The sequence below is a fragment of the Chaetura pelagica genome, unplaced genomic scaffold, assembly GCF_000747805.2.
Source record: "Chaetura pelagica isolate M959 unplaced genomic scaffold, ChaPel_1.0 scaffold222, whole genome shotgun sequence".
In the NCBI taxonomy this organism is placed as follows: Eukaryota; Metazoa; Chordata; class Aves; order Apodiformes; family Apodidae; genus Chaetura; species Chaetura pelagica.
This window is the reverse complement of record NW_009952711.1, coordinates 8,533,785-8,548,335: the sequence shown is the minus strand read 5'-3', so window position 1 is coordinate 8,548,335 and position 14,551 is coordinate 8,533,785.

Genomic DNA, 14,551 nt, shown 5'->3' with positions numbered 1-14,551 from the left:
CTATACTTTCCCCCTTTCCTATTCTTTTTAAGCTTCTAGAGCATGATGTTATAGTCATACAACAAACATCCTGAGACTGAGGTTAACATCCAGTTTTAATACATTTCTCCTAAACAGCATTATCTCAGGCACAAATTTAAACTTACACAAAATATTTAGAAAGTGGAAATTATGGACATTCCAGGCCAAAACCAAAATTCTAATACTAAAATAACTTTCAAGTTGAAGGATAAACAGATCTGCAGACAGGCTCTCTATTAACACCTTCAAGCCATTGTCAGGAGACCACATTTCTTTCTAACTTTCTTCAAAGGAAGCAAAGGAATACCTATGTTCACAAAACTAAGACTTTTGTATTTCTCAGCTATTCTGTGGAGAAGTGCTTATGTTAAACCAGGACTCAGTTTAGGACAAGTGTGTCATTGGTAGTTAATCAACACCATGGCTGTTAATGGTTATGGCCTTGTAAGTAGGTTTATAATGTTTTGTCCTTTCATTCCCACTGCAGTTGAACGTGTTCTGTTCCAGGAAAGCCACTTCTTTTTCTTCAGAAGTGGAGCAAAAAACAAGTGTTCAAGGAAATAAAATTGGTTTTCTGTAAAGCTTTAAAAATAAATTTTATTAAAGGGGGGTATTGTAGTCACACTATTTTATTCATTCTTAATTAAAATATAGCACTGCTGCTCTTAAGTGCTTGTGTGGGAGTAACAGCACAGGGCCGATGCCAATTAACGGAGATTCAAGTAGGCAGATGTAGTTTAACGTTTTTCTCATTTTGCTTAAGAGCACAACTTGACCTTAAAATCATTGCTACATCCAATTAATGTCATTAAGTTATCTCCAGTGCATTTTCTAAATATCAGTATTTTGTGGGAATGACAAAACAATTTGCTTTGATTAGAAAATCTGGTTTCTATCATAAGAACAAACTTGTGTTCCTTCAATGTATTTGGAGTTTGAACTTTTGAACAAAAATCAAAGTTCTTATTTACTAACTTAGAGCTTCGGGTTTTAGTCAAGAATATGTAGCTGCATTAGAAGGTACAAGTTACTAGTCCTAGTATCCACTGGTTGCTCTGACTCTTCTGGAGTCTGCAATGCATGCTTTTCTTTTTGTGTTTTTCCTAATATTTCAGTGTCACATCCTGTGATTTACAGCACTCTAGAACTTGAGATTCCTACTTCATTTCAGAAAGATTTTCTTTATATTTGAATGTAACAATTTTCACAAATTAAATCCTATGATAATATGTGGATGCTACAGAATTTGTTTTGCTGGTCACATTTCCTATGTGGCTTGCTGTAGTATTCAATGTAAATCCAAAAGAGAACTGTCTGAGGGTATGGCTGAACATTATGTAATGATGACTGCAAAAGTTAACAACGGGACGTTCTGCCAAGTACTGAGTCAGAGAAACACACATTCCTGTACTAAATGCCTATTGAGTTGATAGTTCAATTTAGTAAGTCTTTTTGTTTACTCTTTAATCCTCAGTGTCAGCTGGAAAGCTGAATGTTTTTCTCAAGTAGCCAATTCTAGGGAGTTGTTTTCTTTTTAACATTTAGTAGGTAAAAGTGAAATTAAATATTTTTGCAAGAAAATGTATTTTATAATCTTAATGTGTGTGTTGAGATTAGATATGTTTATATACACGTAAGAGGATGATCTATGATGCTGAATAGAAATAAAGTTTTCTGCTAAATGCTTCAGTTACTTCAAAATCCTTTGACTTGGCTACAAAAGAAGATACCCTACTCATTAAATGCATGGAATTAAGGAATTAAATGCAAGACATCATGTCTTCTAATTGTAGTTACAAAATGGGCTGACTTACTGCAAGTTTTCAGGCTCTTGCTATTGAGGCTGATTTGGAGAAGCTTCTTGGAACTTGACCATATATGTAAGACTGACTTGCTATTGAGTCATTCCTTCACCATGAGTGTTAGACATGGAAACGCGGACATGTTGGCAGTAGGAGGTGGAGCTAATGACATCTGCATCATCAAAAGTAAGGGGAAATCTAGAATTTAAAAGGTAGATAAAATGGTTTATTAAAGATTTTGTATTTATAGCAGACCTGTTACTTAGATCTTTCTAATCAATATATCCTGTGTAATCTCTCTGTGCTGAACCAGATACATTGCTTAATCTAGTAGCTGCCTTTTAGTATCTGTATTCTCACGATTAGCTCTTGCTGTTATTTATTTCTGCCTCAACATTCAGTTATGATTCCTCTCTATAGATCTTTTCTCCCATTTTGCACTTTTCCATCCAATCACATGAAGGTGGAAAAACTGGTTTCCCACATTGTCTTCCCTAAAGTTCTAAGCTGGATCTTCTACTTATTTAGCAAATATTCTGAACATGCTTTCTAATAAAACCAGTTTCAATTTTACTTTCTAAGATTAAAAAATAGCTAATAATTCCTAAACAGAATTATGCAGAGGATCCTCCTGTCCTCCACAGCTGTCATAATTATGCATTAATAGCCTTATTCTCTGTAACTGGTGATCTAGGTTCCTCCTACACTTTTTGAAGCCTTCTTAGGCTTCATTCTGTACAGCTTCAGTTGTCCATGTTTCATGAGAAGTGAAGTCAGATAAATAATTTGGAATATTCCACAGCTAAAATTTTCCATCAAAATGAATGTGACTGTGTCAGGAAAGAATCCAAGCATTTGGTGAAGTTTTCATTAAATTATACACTTGCTTATTGGCTACTTGCACTTTCAAAATAGCTATTCATAACAAACTCCTCTTGTATAAAGCAGCTGCTCAGGATTAATGTCACATCTAGATGGATGAGTGAAGTTCAACCTCAAATGTCAGAGAGCGCTTCCTTTTTAGAACAGAAATCTTTTGCAAGTGGTCAAAACAGCTCTGTCAGGTTAGGTGAAGAAAGAAAATCAGTAACTTGAATACTGTAGTGCTTTACCAGTGGCTTCTCTATTTTGAAATATAACTTGGTTAATGTGTTATTATGAGGACTAGATAGGAAGTACCTGCAATTAGTTGCAATAGCAAGAGTTGATCATTATCTGCACTACATGCTAAACTCCTTGTTCTGGCACTTAATCTGGCTCATTGGCAGTCATTGCCTGTTAATAAGTTTTTCAGGACTTCTAAGTTGTCCATTGGAAATTTTTTTTGAAGGCTGGTTAAGGCATGAAAGAATGCAGGCAGGGAAAAGCAGTGCCTGTCTTTGAGAAGGGCGAGAAAGCAGGTCCAATATTATAGACAATTCAAGTTGGGTTCTGCTCCTGTAAAAAGAAGTGTTATTCATAAATGACCAAAGTAGTTGGAAAAACCTGAAAAATGAGATGTTTGAGAGTCAGAATTAATTTGTCATAGGGAAATCCTATCAGTTTTGCTTAATTTCTGTCTGCCAGGGTGATAACAGGTCTTGTGGCTAGAGGGGAAGCAGTCGGACATACATCTTTACTTTGAGATTCTTGTTGCATCCGTTTAAGGTGGGTACTGTTTTGTAGAAGTATTTGGAGTTGGGTATCAATGTTAGGGTTTGGCAGGAATCAGTCTTGATTCAGATGTTACTTAATATTTTCATTAATGATCTGCGAGATGGGATAGAAGAGTTACTGAATTTGCATGAAGCTGGAGGACACTGTTTTATTCTAGGACAGGATGTGAATTGAAAATTATCTTTATTATCTGGGAGGCACTTGAGGGGGATAGGGAGTGTGGGACCAAGTTGCTCTAAGCCCCATTCAACCTAGCCTTAAACACTTCCAGGGATGGGGCATCCACAGCTTCCCTGGGCAAGCTTTTCCAGTGTCTCAGCACCCTCACAGTAAAGAATTTCTTTCTAATGAGTAACTTACTCTCATCTCTTCCCATTTAAAGCCATTACTCCTTGTCCTCTCATTACAAGCTCATGTAAAAAGTCCCTCCTCAGCTTTCCTGTAGCCCCATCAGGCACTGGAAAGCTGTTACAAAGTCTCCCTGGAGCCTTCTGTTCTCCATGCCTTTGTCATTTGATAATATTTTGTTCAATCCTGTCTGATTTTTGTTAGAAAAGCTGTTTTGTATGGAAATGCTTGTTTCTGGTGTATCTTAGGGCACTACATCTCTAGTGATGACTTACAAGCAACTTAACTCATGAGATTAGTGAAAAGTAAATTTAAGTTGGAGTGTTATGTACAAATAGCTGTATGATGCATCAGTGTATGTCTGAATAAGATGTGGGGCACCTGCTAAAATGAAATAATGATAAATTGTTCTGTTGTTCACTACTTGCAGAAAGTAGACTACTTACATAAAAAAATGGAAGTACTGCAAATAAACTGGGAATGAAGAAAAAAATTGTTACTTAGAGAAATTTTAGAGGAAGCAGAGCTTCTTGATATGTTACCATTCATAATCCTGTAGTCTTGCTCTATCTGAAACTGCTGCTGAGTGTTGAGATAACACCTTTTTTAACCAAAAGCTATTTATAAATCAGGGTAAGCTACTTTCATATTTTAATTTGTCTTTTGCACACATGTAATGTATTGAAGGATAATTAGTCCCATGCACTGTTTTGTAATTTTGATTTCTATTAATATTCTTAATAAAATTTGTAATGGATAAGAAACCATGTTGATATTTTTGTTTAGCATAGCTGTTTCATCCCAATACCAATGGGAAAGATGACATTTTACCTTTTGCTATGGAATCTGTATACTTAATCTGTATAGTCAGAGGATTTTGAAAGGCTAAATTGTTTGTGGAAAAAAAATCAGCTTTCTAGATGCAATTTTCATGAAATATATAAATGACAACTCAGAAGTTTGTACAATATTATACAGGATGTGGTGATGTTGTAATAAGGTATTATTCATTTGTCTTGGGGAAGTCTGAGAACAAGTCTTACTCAATGTAGTAATTCTAAAAACCCAAACCAACCAAAAAACTGCAAGCCCAAAATACAACCCTGCCTTTTACTTTATAGTTCGAGTTCCATTTTCTGCTGTGAAGCAGATTTCAGCAGATTTCATTTTTAAGTGGCTGACTGATGTTCTACAAGGATGAATGCTGATGATTTTTCCCTCAGAATCATTCCATTCATATTTTCTTGGTAGTCCTTATGAAAGTATAGTGTTGTACAGAGAAATTGCTTTGAAAATGGTGGATTTTTTTGGGAATTGCAGCACATTGAGGATGCGTGTTAAGATTTCAAAAAGGTATGATGTATCTTTAATGTCTGGACATCTGTATTATGCATCTTTAATGTCTGGACATTTGTATTATGACAGTTCTGTATTTGCCTATTATGAGTTCTTTCAAATGAGCGATGCTCACAGGATACTGTTTTTCCTTCGGTCGCTCAATGCACAGCTCCCTTTGCAGACATTTTTTCTCACTGTGTCACTCCAGGTGATAACTGATCTTTTCCCAAAAAGAAGTTTAAGACAGGGCAGCTGAAACACCTTGTGAATATGTTTCTTTCTTTCTGACTCTGAAGGAAATAATTTCATAATTCAGGCTACACATCTAAAAGTGAGATATCCAGAATTAGTTAAAATTTAATCCTACTTGTGAGTGCCTCAGGCTGGACACCTAGAAAATTATATACTTCTACATTGAGAAGGTAATTATTTTCAGTCTTTAATATAAATAAATTATTTCATATTAATTAAGTGATAATTTGTCTTCTTACTCATTATGCAGGCTTAGAAAAAGAATTCAGAGCCACAGCTGTAGTAGTAACATGATATTAAGACAATTTGGTGGGATACTGTTCTGTAAGTTTTCTAAGGAACAAAAAATCTCTCCCCTGAATCTACCTGTGATAGCAAGGTTTTACTTTGTGATGCTGAATAAGTTATAGCTACTGAGCTGCATTTTTTTCTAGTAGTCTGAGACTGATTTATCTGTATCTAATTCTGTGGCCGTAGGGATCTGAATTCTAAAGTGACTAGAGCCTCCTGTGTACACCAACAGTGATGTAGGCTGCCTGCAAGGCTTGTGTATGTAGTTCCAGAAGTTCATCTTAAGGTATGTGGGGGGTGAAATAATGATTATGACACAGTTTTCTTGCTGCCATGCCAAAAATAGAAGAGATCAGAGCATGTATGTTTGCTTCCCAAATGTTGCACTACCTCCTAAGGAATAACATACCTGGTACAAGTTAAAATTGCCATTTGACCGCTGTAATAGTTATATCAGGGAAAGAATCTTGTACATAAGACTGAGATTAGGGGTCTTCTACAGTGATCCTACACTACCTTTCTACATCCTTCAATTGGACTATCTATTCCTTGGCTAAAGCTTTTTTTCAGCATTAGTTGGTGATCGCTTTGATGCTGCAATAATCTTCCCTGCACTGCAAACTGAATTATTTGGTGTATCTCAACTACAAACACATCACTAAAAAGTTCCAAGCAGTATTTTTGTGTAATTAAATTCTTTTCTAGTTTACTTCACTTTGCTTACATTATCTGGTTAGGCAATCATTGTTTGGAACATAATAAAATAATCTAAACTACTGTTCTTGAAAGAATAAACCAAACAATAATTAATATGCCATTGTTTCCTTAGGAACATTGTTTTAACATTTCAATTTAAAAAGTTGAGAAAACATGAAGACAAGTCAATAGAACATGGAAATCATGTTGCTATAAAGAAATATTTGAACAGTATATTTCATTCAAAATACTTAGAGAATGGCAAAGAATTAAAGAAAGTGTAAAAGCGAAAACATTTCCTATGGCAGGAAGCCTTTAAGGCAAAAGTGTAATGAATTACGTGAGGAATATTGCTCAAGTGCAGTTCCTGTTTGTAAAACCAAATCATGTAGACCTTTACAACGTTATATAAAGGGTGTGTGCTTTTCTGTATGTGTGTGCAGCTTTTTTATTGTCTACTGTAGACAGTTAAACTAGATTAGCCTAGCAAACATACTGCAAAAAGTAACAGCAGCATTCTTTTTCTGTAATCAGTGGTAGACTTTGGAAAGGTAGAATAAGTATACATGTAATATAGCTGATCTTGAGATAGACACTTGAAAGCTAACTGTATGAGTAGTTGAAGTTAGATTTCTAAGCATTTTTCACAAAGTCCTTTGCATTAACTTCTGTTTCTAAATGAGGCCTTTACATTTCTCACTATACAAATAATGACAACACCCCCCAAGCCAAGTATAAAAACCCCCAAGAGTAAGAGATATGCTAACCCTCCTCCAGACTGCAAAAAGCATTTTGTGCTATTAATGTTTCTGTGTTTAGAATAGACTTCATAGATTAAATTGTGGTTGAAAAGATGGTGTTTTCTCTTGCTGGATACTCTACCTGTATGTCAATTAGTTCTAAATGTTCTGTGTGTCACTGTATATACCTCAATTATATTTGCCTTTCCACTGAAAGCAATGGCAAAATTCCAAAGACTAACTTGGTAAATTGTTGGATACAATTGTTCAGCTAGAATGAAAATGTTTTAAGTTTGAAAAAATTATTTAGAATATTTTTTCACTTAAAAAATGTTTAATTGACTTTCCTGGGTTTTTTTACTATGGGCTTCTCAATGAAAGGCTGTCTTTTCCTGACATCCTAGAAAAATGTTAGTATATTCTGTGTACAAATGGACAAATAACATAGTAAGTGGCTAATTCAAAAGAGCCACTATTTTATTATTTTTTTTTAATAGATCTTAAGGCACATTGCAGAAAAATATCCAATGACCGTGGGCCTGGAGTGTAGTATCTTTATGTAATATAATTTATTTTTTTTCTCCCCTAAGCTAAACTGTTGGAGTTCTTTAGAATATAAGACAACATAAGGATGTGGTTTAGGTTGTTGCCAACTATGTATTAAGCCTGAAAAAAGCTGTGGAAAATTTTAATTTTCTGGAGGAGTTTTGGTTTGGATGCACCAAATGCTTGTTGCAAAGGGATTTTAAAGTGTCTGACAAATTAATTACGTCAAAAGGAAGAACTATCAATTGCTAGAGTGAATGCATGATATGTTGCTATCTGTGTGGAATGAAAAAATAAAACTAATGATCTTACTACTAGAATGAATGTAGAAAGCAATCTCTGCTATAAACTAATGTCTAAGTTCAACATTATTTTGAATTATATGGGAGCCCTGCTGCATATCATAGCTCAAGATTTTAAAACAATTGTACAAATTATTTTGAGTAATTTACAGTTATCTGTCTTGAAGGATGTAATGTGTGTACAGCAAAGATATGTAACTAATGAATGTGCTGTTCTGCTGAAGGGAGCATGATCATAACTAATTTTGTACATAAACACTGGTTCATAGTCTTAATGAGGTAAGTTTTCTTTAGGGCTTGATACATAATTATTAAAAAATATTTACATTACAGGAAGGTCCCAGGAACATGAAATAGAGAAATATTCCTGTGGTTTTGCTTGTGGCACCTCAAAGGTGTTATTAATCTGCTTCATGTGCAACTTAGTTAAAACCATAAAATAAAGGAAACTATCTGAATTCTTCAAATGGGGAATGGTAAGAGTTTCTTGTAGTTACTCTTTCTTCTGTACAAGTGGAGGACTAGGTACTTAATTATTCTTAGGCAAGGATTCTACATTTGTGTGTCTGCTCTATAAGCTCATTCAGTGATGTTGTACACAGTAAGATACACTGTTCTTTGAACCATTTGGTAGAATGTGCTCAAAGGAGGGTCAGGCCTGAAACAGGTATGGTTTGCAAGTGAAGACATGATTTGTGGGAGCTTGTGCCGCTCTAGATTTGACAGTGCTGTCTTCCTTAGCAAAAATTTGAAATTTATCACTAGCTTGGCAAATTAGATTAAGGTGGCTAAGGGAAAGGAATAACACTTGGCTTGATATCCCATTCTAGCTTGATTACAGCCTGTCTTTAGGATTAGAAGTATGTTCTTTGGTTTTTTGTTGGTGGTGAAGAATTTTTTTCCGTTTGGAGGACAGGTACAGTAGTAAGCTTTGAAATGTTTAGGCTGAGAATATAGATGTTTCTATGGCTACTAGAGGAGAGAAACATGAGCATGAACATACCTGCTTCATAGGCTTGCTCTTAAACTAAACTCTACCAATTTTCAGAAAAATCTTTTGCAGATTTGGATCTTGTTGATTCTAGGACTGGCAGAACTTCTGCTGCTCTGCATATATAGAGATAATAAAAAGATCACTCCCCCAAAAGTGGTGACAGGAAGAATTGTTTAGCAGAAGTAGTAGGTTTAGAATGAATTTTCTCAGTCATCTATACTGTACAAACTTTTAAAATAATATTTCACTTTAATGTAATAGTCATAGTTACATGCATTACATTGAAGCAGTGGTAGGTCATGCAAGAGGCTTGAGGATTCAGTCTTGAATCCTCGTGTGAAATTACTGAAAGCAAAATACTATTCGAATTCGAATTCGAATTCGAAAGCAAAATCTCTTCGAATTTGGTATATAAGTGAAAATACAGTTTCCAATATAAAGATCAAATCTAAATCTTGAAGACCAGATGCTGCTCTGTTGTGCTGTCACAACATCAAAGAATGGAAGCTGATCTAGATGACCTGTAGAATTGACTACAGATTGAAGGCTAGTGCTGAAAACCAATTCCTCCTATATTTTGCAGCCAATTTGCAAAGCGTTGAGAATTCTCTTACAGATTAAAAATAAATAAATTGTTTTTCTGCTTGACCTTAGAAGAATCTAGGATAGAAAATTGTGGGCCAAATCTTCTGTTTCTTATATTTGTATAATCCCATTAGCCATGTATGGTAGAACAGGATATAGGTTAAGCATTTCCAGAACCCATTTTTGCTTCTTGCATCAGAGTTATTCTGTGCTTATTTCCTTCCTTCCTACAGCAAATAGGGACTAGAGGGAGAGCTTCTTTACTTTACCTGCTGCTCATTAAACAAGCAACTGAGATACTTCAAGTATATTGTGTATTTGTGTAAGTGTAATTACTGGTAGTGATAAATTACTGTCTTCCTCCCGAAGGACAGGGAAGTGCTCTTAATTTAAGGAGTGTATCTGAAGCATGTTTTCTTTCTTAAACAACTGGTTACAATCCTTCCAGGATTGTAAGAAAAAGCTGCTATTTTCTATAGCACTTTACTTATAAAGGTTTTCCTTCTTAGTAAAAGTATTTTCTTTCAGTTTTATCTTAATGGCCTGAAAATACCATGCACATGTGCAGGATGGAACTGAGATTTTTCCAGTGAACTCGTTATGACACTTTTCTTTTTAGAATTATAAATACTGGCAGTTATTTCCTTAGTGTCAAAGTTCTCATAGTTGTTCCCAGCTTTGCTCTAATGCCATGTGTATATCTTTTAAGCAAAATGTACTCTGTACTAAATGGCTTTGTTTAGAATGTTTCTAATAGAAATGTCCCTGCCACATGTATCTGCTTGGTCTGCGTAATCTCTTGTAGAATGTTTTCTGGCATTGAACTGACAGAGTACGTTTAGGCAAGCATGCTGTAGTTTTTGGATCTGTGCTAGTAATTAATGTATAGCTTGGAATATCCCCAGTTAATTGTGGGGACAACCAAGTTTTAATGGGATGTATGCAGTTAGGCTTTTGATTGTGTATAAAATTTAAGAAAAAGATTTGCGGGAATTTTTTTTGGTTGAAATTATGTGGATGTGGTGAAACATTGTTCTCTTATTTAATGTACTATTTTGGGACTAAATATAAGGTCTACCTGATGTTTATGAGAACATTTCTGTTGAATTGGACAGGAAGGGAACTTGGATGAAACTCATCTTTCAAGGCATTTCTGTGGTTCTCTGTGCCTACTACTTGAACAGACAGCACTGGGTTTTGACAGTACTGTGGAGGATCAAGTCATAGAGGTAAATCTAAGTAATTCAGGGAAGCTGTGTGTAGCCATTCCATCACAAACTCTGTTTTGAAAACATAGGAAGGATCTGAGTGCCCACACAGCAGGAGTGTAATGCTTAAAAATCCAACTCCCCTGAAGTCAATGAAAATCTTTCACAGCCTGCAAGGGATAATGAGTGTGTGTGTGTGTAAAAATCCAGGACTTCCTACTTCTGTGGATCATTGTATTTAGCATGGATATATGTGTACAATCAGGGATATATTTATATTTTTCTTTTATATATTATATATTTGCATTCATGTATGTGCTGAGGAAGAAAAGAGATGTTCCTTACTCTGCTTCATAAAAAGACTTAATTTCTTTATTAACAAAGCACTATTTATTCACATAAAAGCCAGGAAAAACAAAGTGTCCTTTCCTAATCCCGCAGTTTTGTTATTGGTTTTCCCACCTCGTGTGTGAGAGGAATTGAGGTTGTCACCTCATTGTGGTCAGTTCTACACCTTTTTCAGGGTAAACAGGAAACTTGTATAAGCAGCATCTGAGCCAAGGCCCTTTTATAAACCAAACTTTAATTTGTTATTGTTTTGGCATCTATAAATGTGTTTGTGAGACCATGTGGGCTGGCTGTGGAAGACGTGCTATAAAAACTAACAGTGGAATGTTCATCTGGAGATGTTCTGTTATTTATGAAAACTTGGGGCCCAATCCTGCCACCTTCTCTCACGCTAACAATCCCACTAAGCTCAGCCAGTGATTATACTTCTCTAAGAATGACTTACGTGCATAAAAACTTACTATATTTTATATATGGATGGAATTAGATAAAAAGTGTTTGCTGACATCCATTGAATGTTGAAATGCAATCTGTGCCTTTAGATTTGAACAAAGTTGAGAAGAACTAAGCGGGCAAAGTCTTTGTATGTAGTTACATCTTTTGTTTTATAGGTGTTCACTAGAAGGACCTGGTTGTGTGAATAACCAAAGAATCGTGTAAGTGAGAAGCAGATTGCAGGGTGTCCTAGTGGAGCCCTGTCCTTGGTAAAACAAGGATTACAAGTGTGAGTGGAACATGAAGCTGATGAAGAAGCAAATATCTTTGAGCAATAAAAAAAAAAGCCAGAGCAGTAATTAACGCTGTGAAAACTATATTCAGTTCAGATTTTGTTTTAAAAGTGTTTGTAATTAGATCTGAATACTGTAACCATGTTTATTCTGAAAACCCAAAACTTATTTTCATATACTCCCCTGTTTTTTGGCTTCTGCTTTATACAAGCAGTTCTAAAATGGTTTTGACTGCTTTAGCAAAAGGTTAAGCTTATTTTTCCTTTTTTTTTTGTTTTGTTTGTTTTTAGGGTTAATGTATAATGTTTTCTGCTGCTTAACCATCACTCTTTTTGTAAAATACACTATACATAACCTTTCTGAGAATGATTGCTATTATAGGTATATAACAAAACTAATTTTAGTAAATCCATAGAGACATATGGTAAGAAATTCCATCGACAGCATGATAAATGTGTCTTATATTTGGCATAGCTTTAACATACCACTTTTTATTATTTTTCCATGATAATCTTTCACATAAGTAGGAGTGTAATATAAGATTTTTTGTAAGGGAAAGTGTGAACTGATCACAACATGAAAACAGGATTGTATTCAGCTTGCAGTGGAACCTATCTTTGAAGTTGCTGTGTTTATTTTGAGGCCTGGCCCTGGAGACAGTATGAAGTGGTTAAAAGAATCTGTTACCCTTCCTCAACTTTTAGCCTCTGACAAGTAAAGGTGCAAAATTCTCCTTGCTAGTTTCAAACCCTGGCTCCCCACATAGTATCACATTGCATCAATGGACAAAGAGTCAAGACCAGTCATCATTCAGTATAAGACATTTTGAAACAATTCAGATTTGGAACTGATTTCAAAGCCATTTAGATTTCTATGAGGAACTCGTTAAAAAAAAACCCCTCACAAATAACCAGTTTAAATACTGAACCAATTATTTATGTACATAGGCTACATATTGAAATGGTTTAAAATTTGAACCAGTTCATCTCAAGCAGAATCAATTTGGTAAAGATACCAAACACATAAGTAGTTCATTGAACAAGGCATTTTTCCTGCCCCTTGCTGACTTGCCACTGATGCCACTTATTCAGAAATAATCTGAAAACTGTTTTTCATATCACTGCTTATGATATCATAGCATTCCACTGTGGAGGTACAGAGTAAATGTAATTCTCTGTTTTCTACATAATGCTTAACATGCTGTAGCAAAGTAATTTTATGCATTTCTTTTCTTCTCTCTGTACATCCAAAAAAGTGAAGTGCTCTTTCACATCAAGAAGGGTGCTTGGGCCCCTCCCTGGATCACTCAAAGTTAACATCCTATATGCAAAAGAGAAACAACCTTTTCCTGGGATATGTATTTCTGCAAAACCTGTCCAGGACTCAGATATGTAAGTGTCTGGAATCAGTAAATTATAAGATTATTTTTTTATCTTATGTGTACTTGTAGGCATTGAACACTTCTAGGGATGGAGCATCCACAACTTCCCTGGGCAACCTGTTCCAGTGTCTCACTCCCCTCACAGTAAAGAATTTCTTCCTAATTCTGACCTAAATCTCCCCTTTTCCAATTTAAAGCCATTACCCATTGTTCTCTCTCTATATGTCCTTGCACAAAGTCCCTCACCAGCTTTCTTGTAGAACCCCTTCAGGTACTCTAGCCCAGAGCCTTCTCCAGGTAAACAACCACAAACCAGACTTGTGTAGTTGAGCTAAACTGAAGCATGTTATCCAAACCAGAAATTACTTTTTCAATTTCTGTCCATCTTTGAGAATGAAAAAGCAAGATGAGATAAGCTGGTGAGCAGTAAGGTGTGTTGATGAAGGCAAGCTGGGAGTTAGCTGTCAGCAAGTGGAGATGAGCAGATCTGTTTCCCCAGAGGGAAAGTGATGTTAGTTCAGAGCCATCAGGAGCAGAAGTATTGGAGAGCTAGAAATACCATTTAACTGTATGACATCTGGACTGAAGAACAATGTAAACAATCTAGAGATCTAAGATGTCTGATGCATTTCTGTGCAAACAACCTCAATGACAGGCTTTCTTGTGATGAGCATATACACACACATACAGCCTTCCCACATCTTTAGGGACAAAAAACAAGACCATATCCTGTACCCATGGGAAAAAAGTCTGCTTTTCTTTCCGACTTGGTGCATTTTTGCATCTGACTTCAGTAAGGTTTGAACTGGATCACAGATGAAGGAAAGCCTTGGTCCACAACATAATAATTTGCTCCTTTATTTATAGCTCTGTAAAGAAATTATGATGATGACCTCACTTCAACTTATTTTTAATAAGAAACATTTCCTACTTACCTGTTTCCAAAGCCACATTATGTTTATAATGGGGATTATGTGTGGTTATTTGTGATTGAAGGAAATGGGACCTCATGACTTAGATTGGGTCTTTCAGCTGCATCTTCTTATCTTATTAAAAGGGGTATTTTTCTTCTTTTGTTGCAGAAGGAGATTAAGCTAAACAAATTGCTTTTCATGTAGCCAGTCACAGCAAAGTTAAGAGGGGGAAATTACAAGCCATGATAATGTCAGCAGTCAATATTGTTTCTCTTTACAGAACCATAAACAAAATCATGAAACTAGTCTCTAAAAGGTCTTGATGACAGCTCTGGTAAACTGAAGCAATCTGGCTACAAAGATGAATGGTATTTTCCTGTTGCACATTCTCTCTCTCTGAA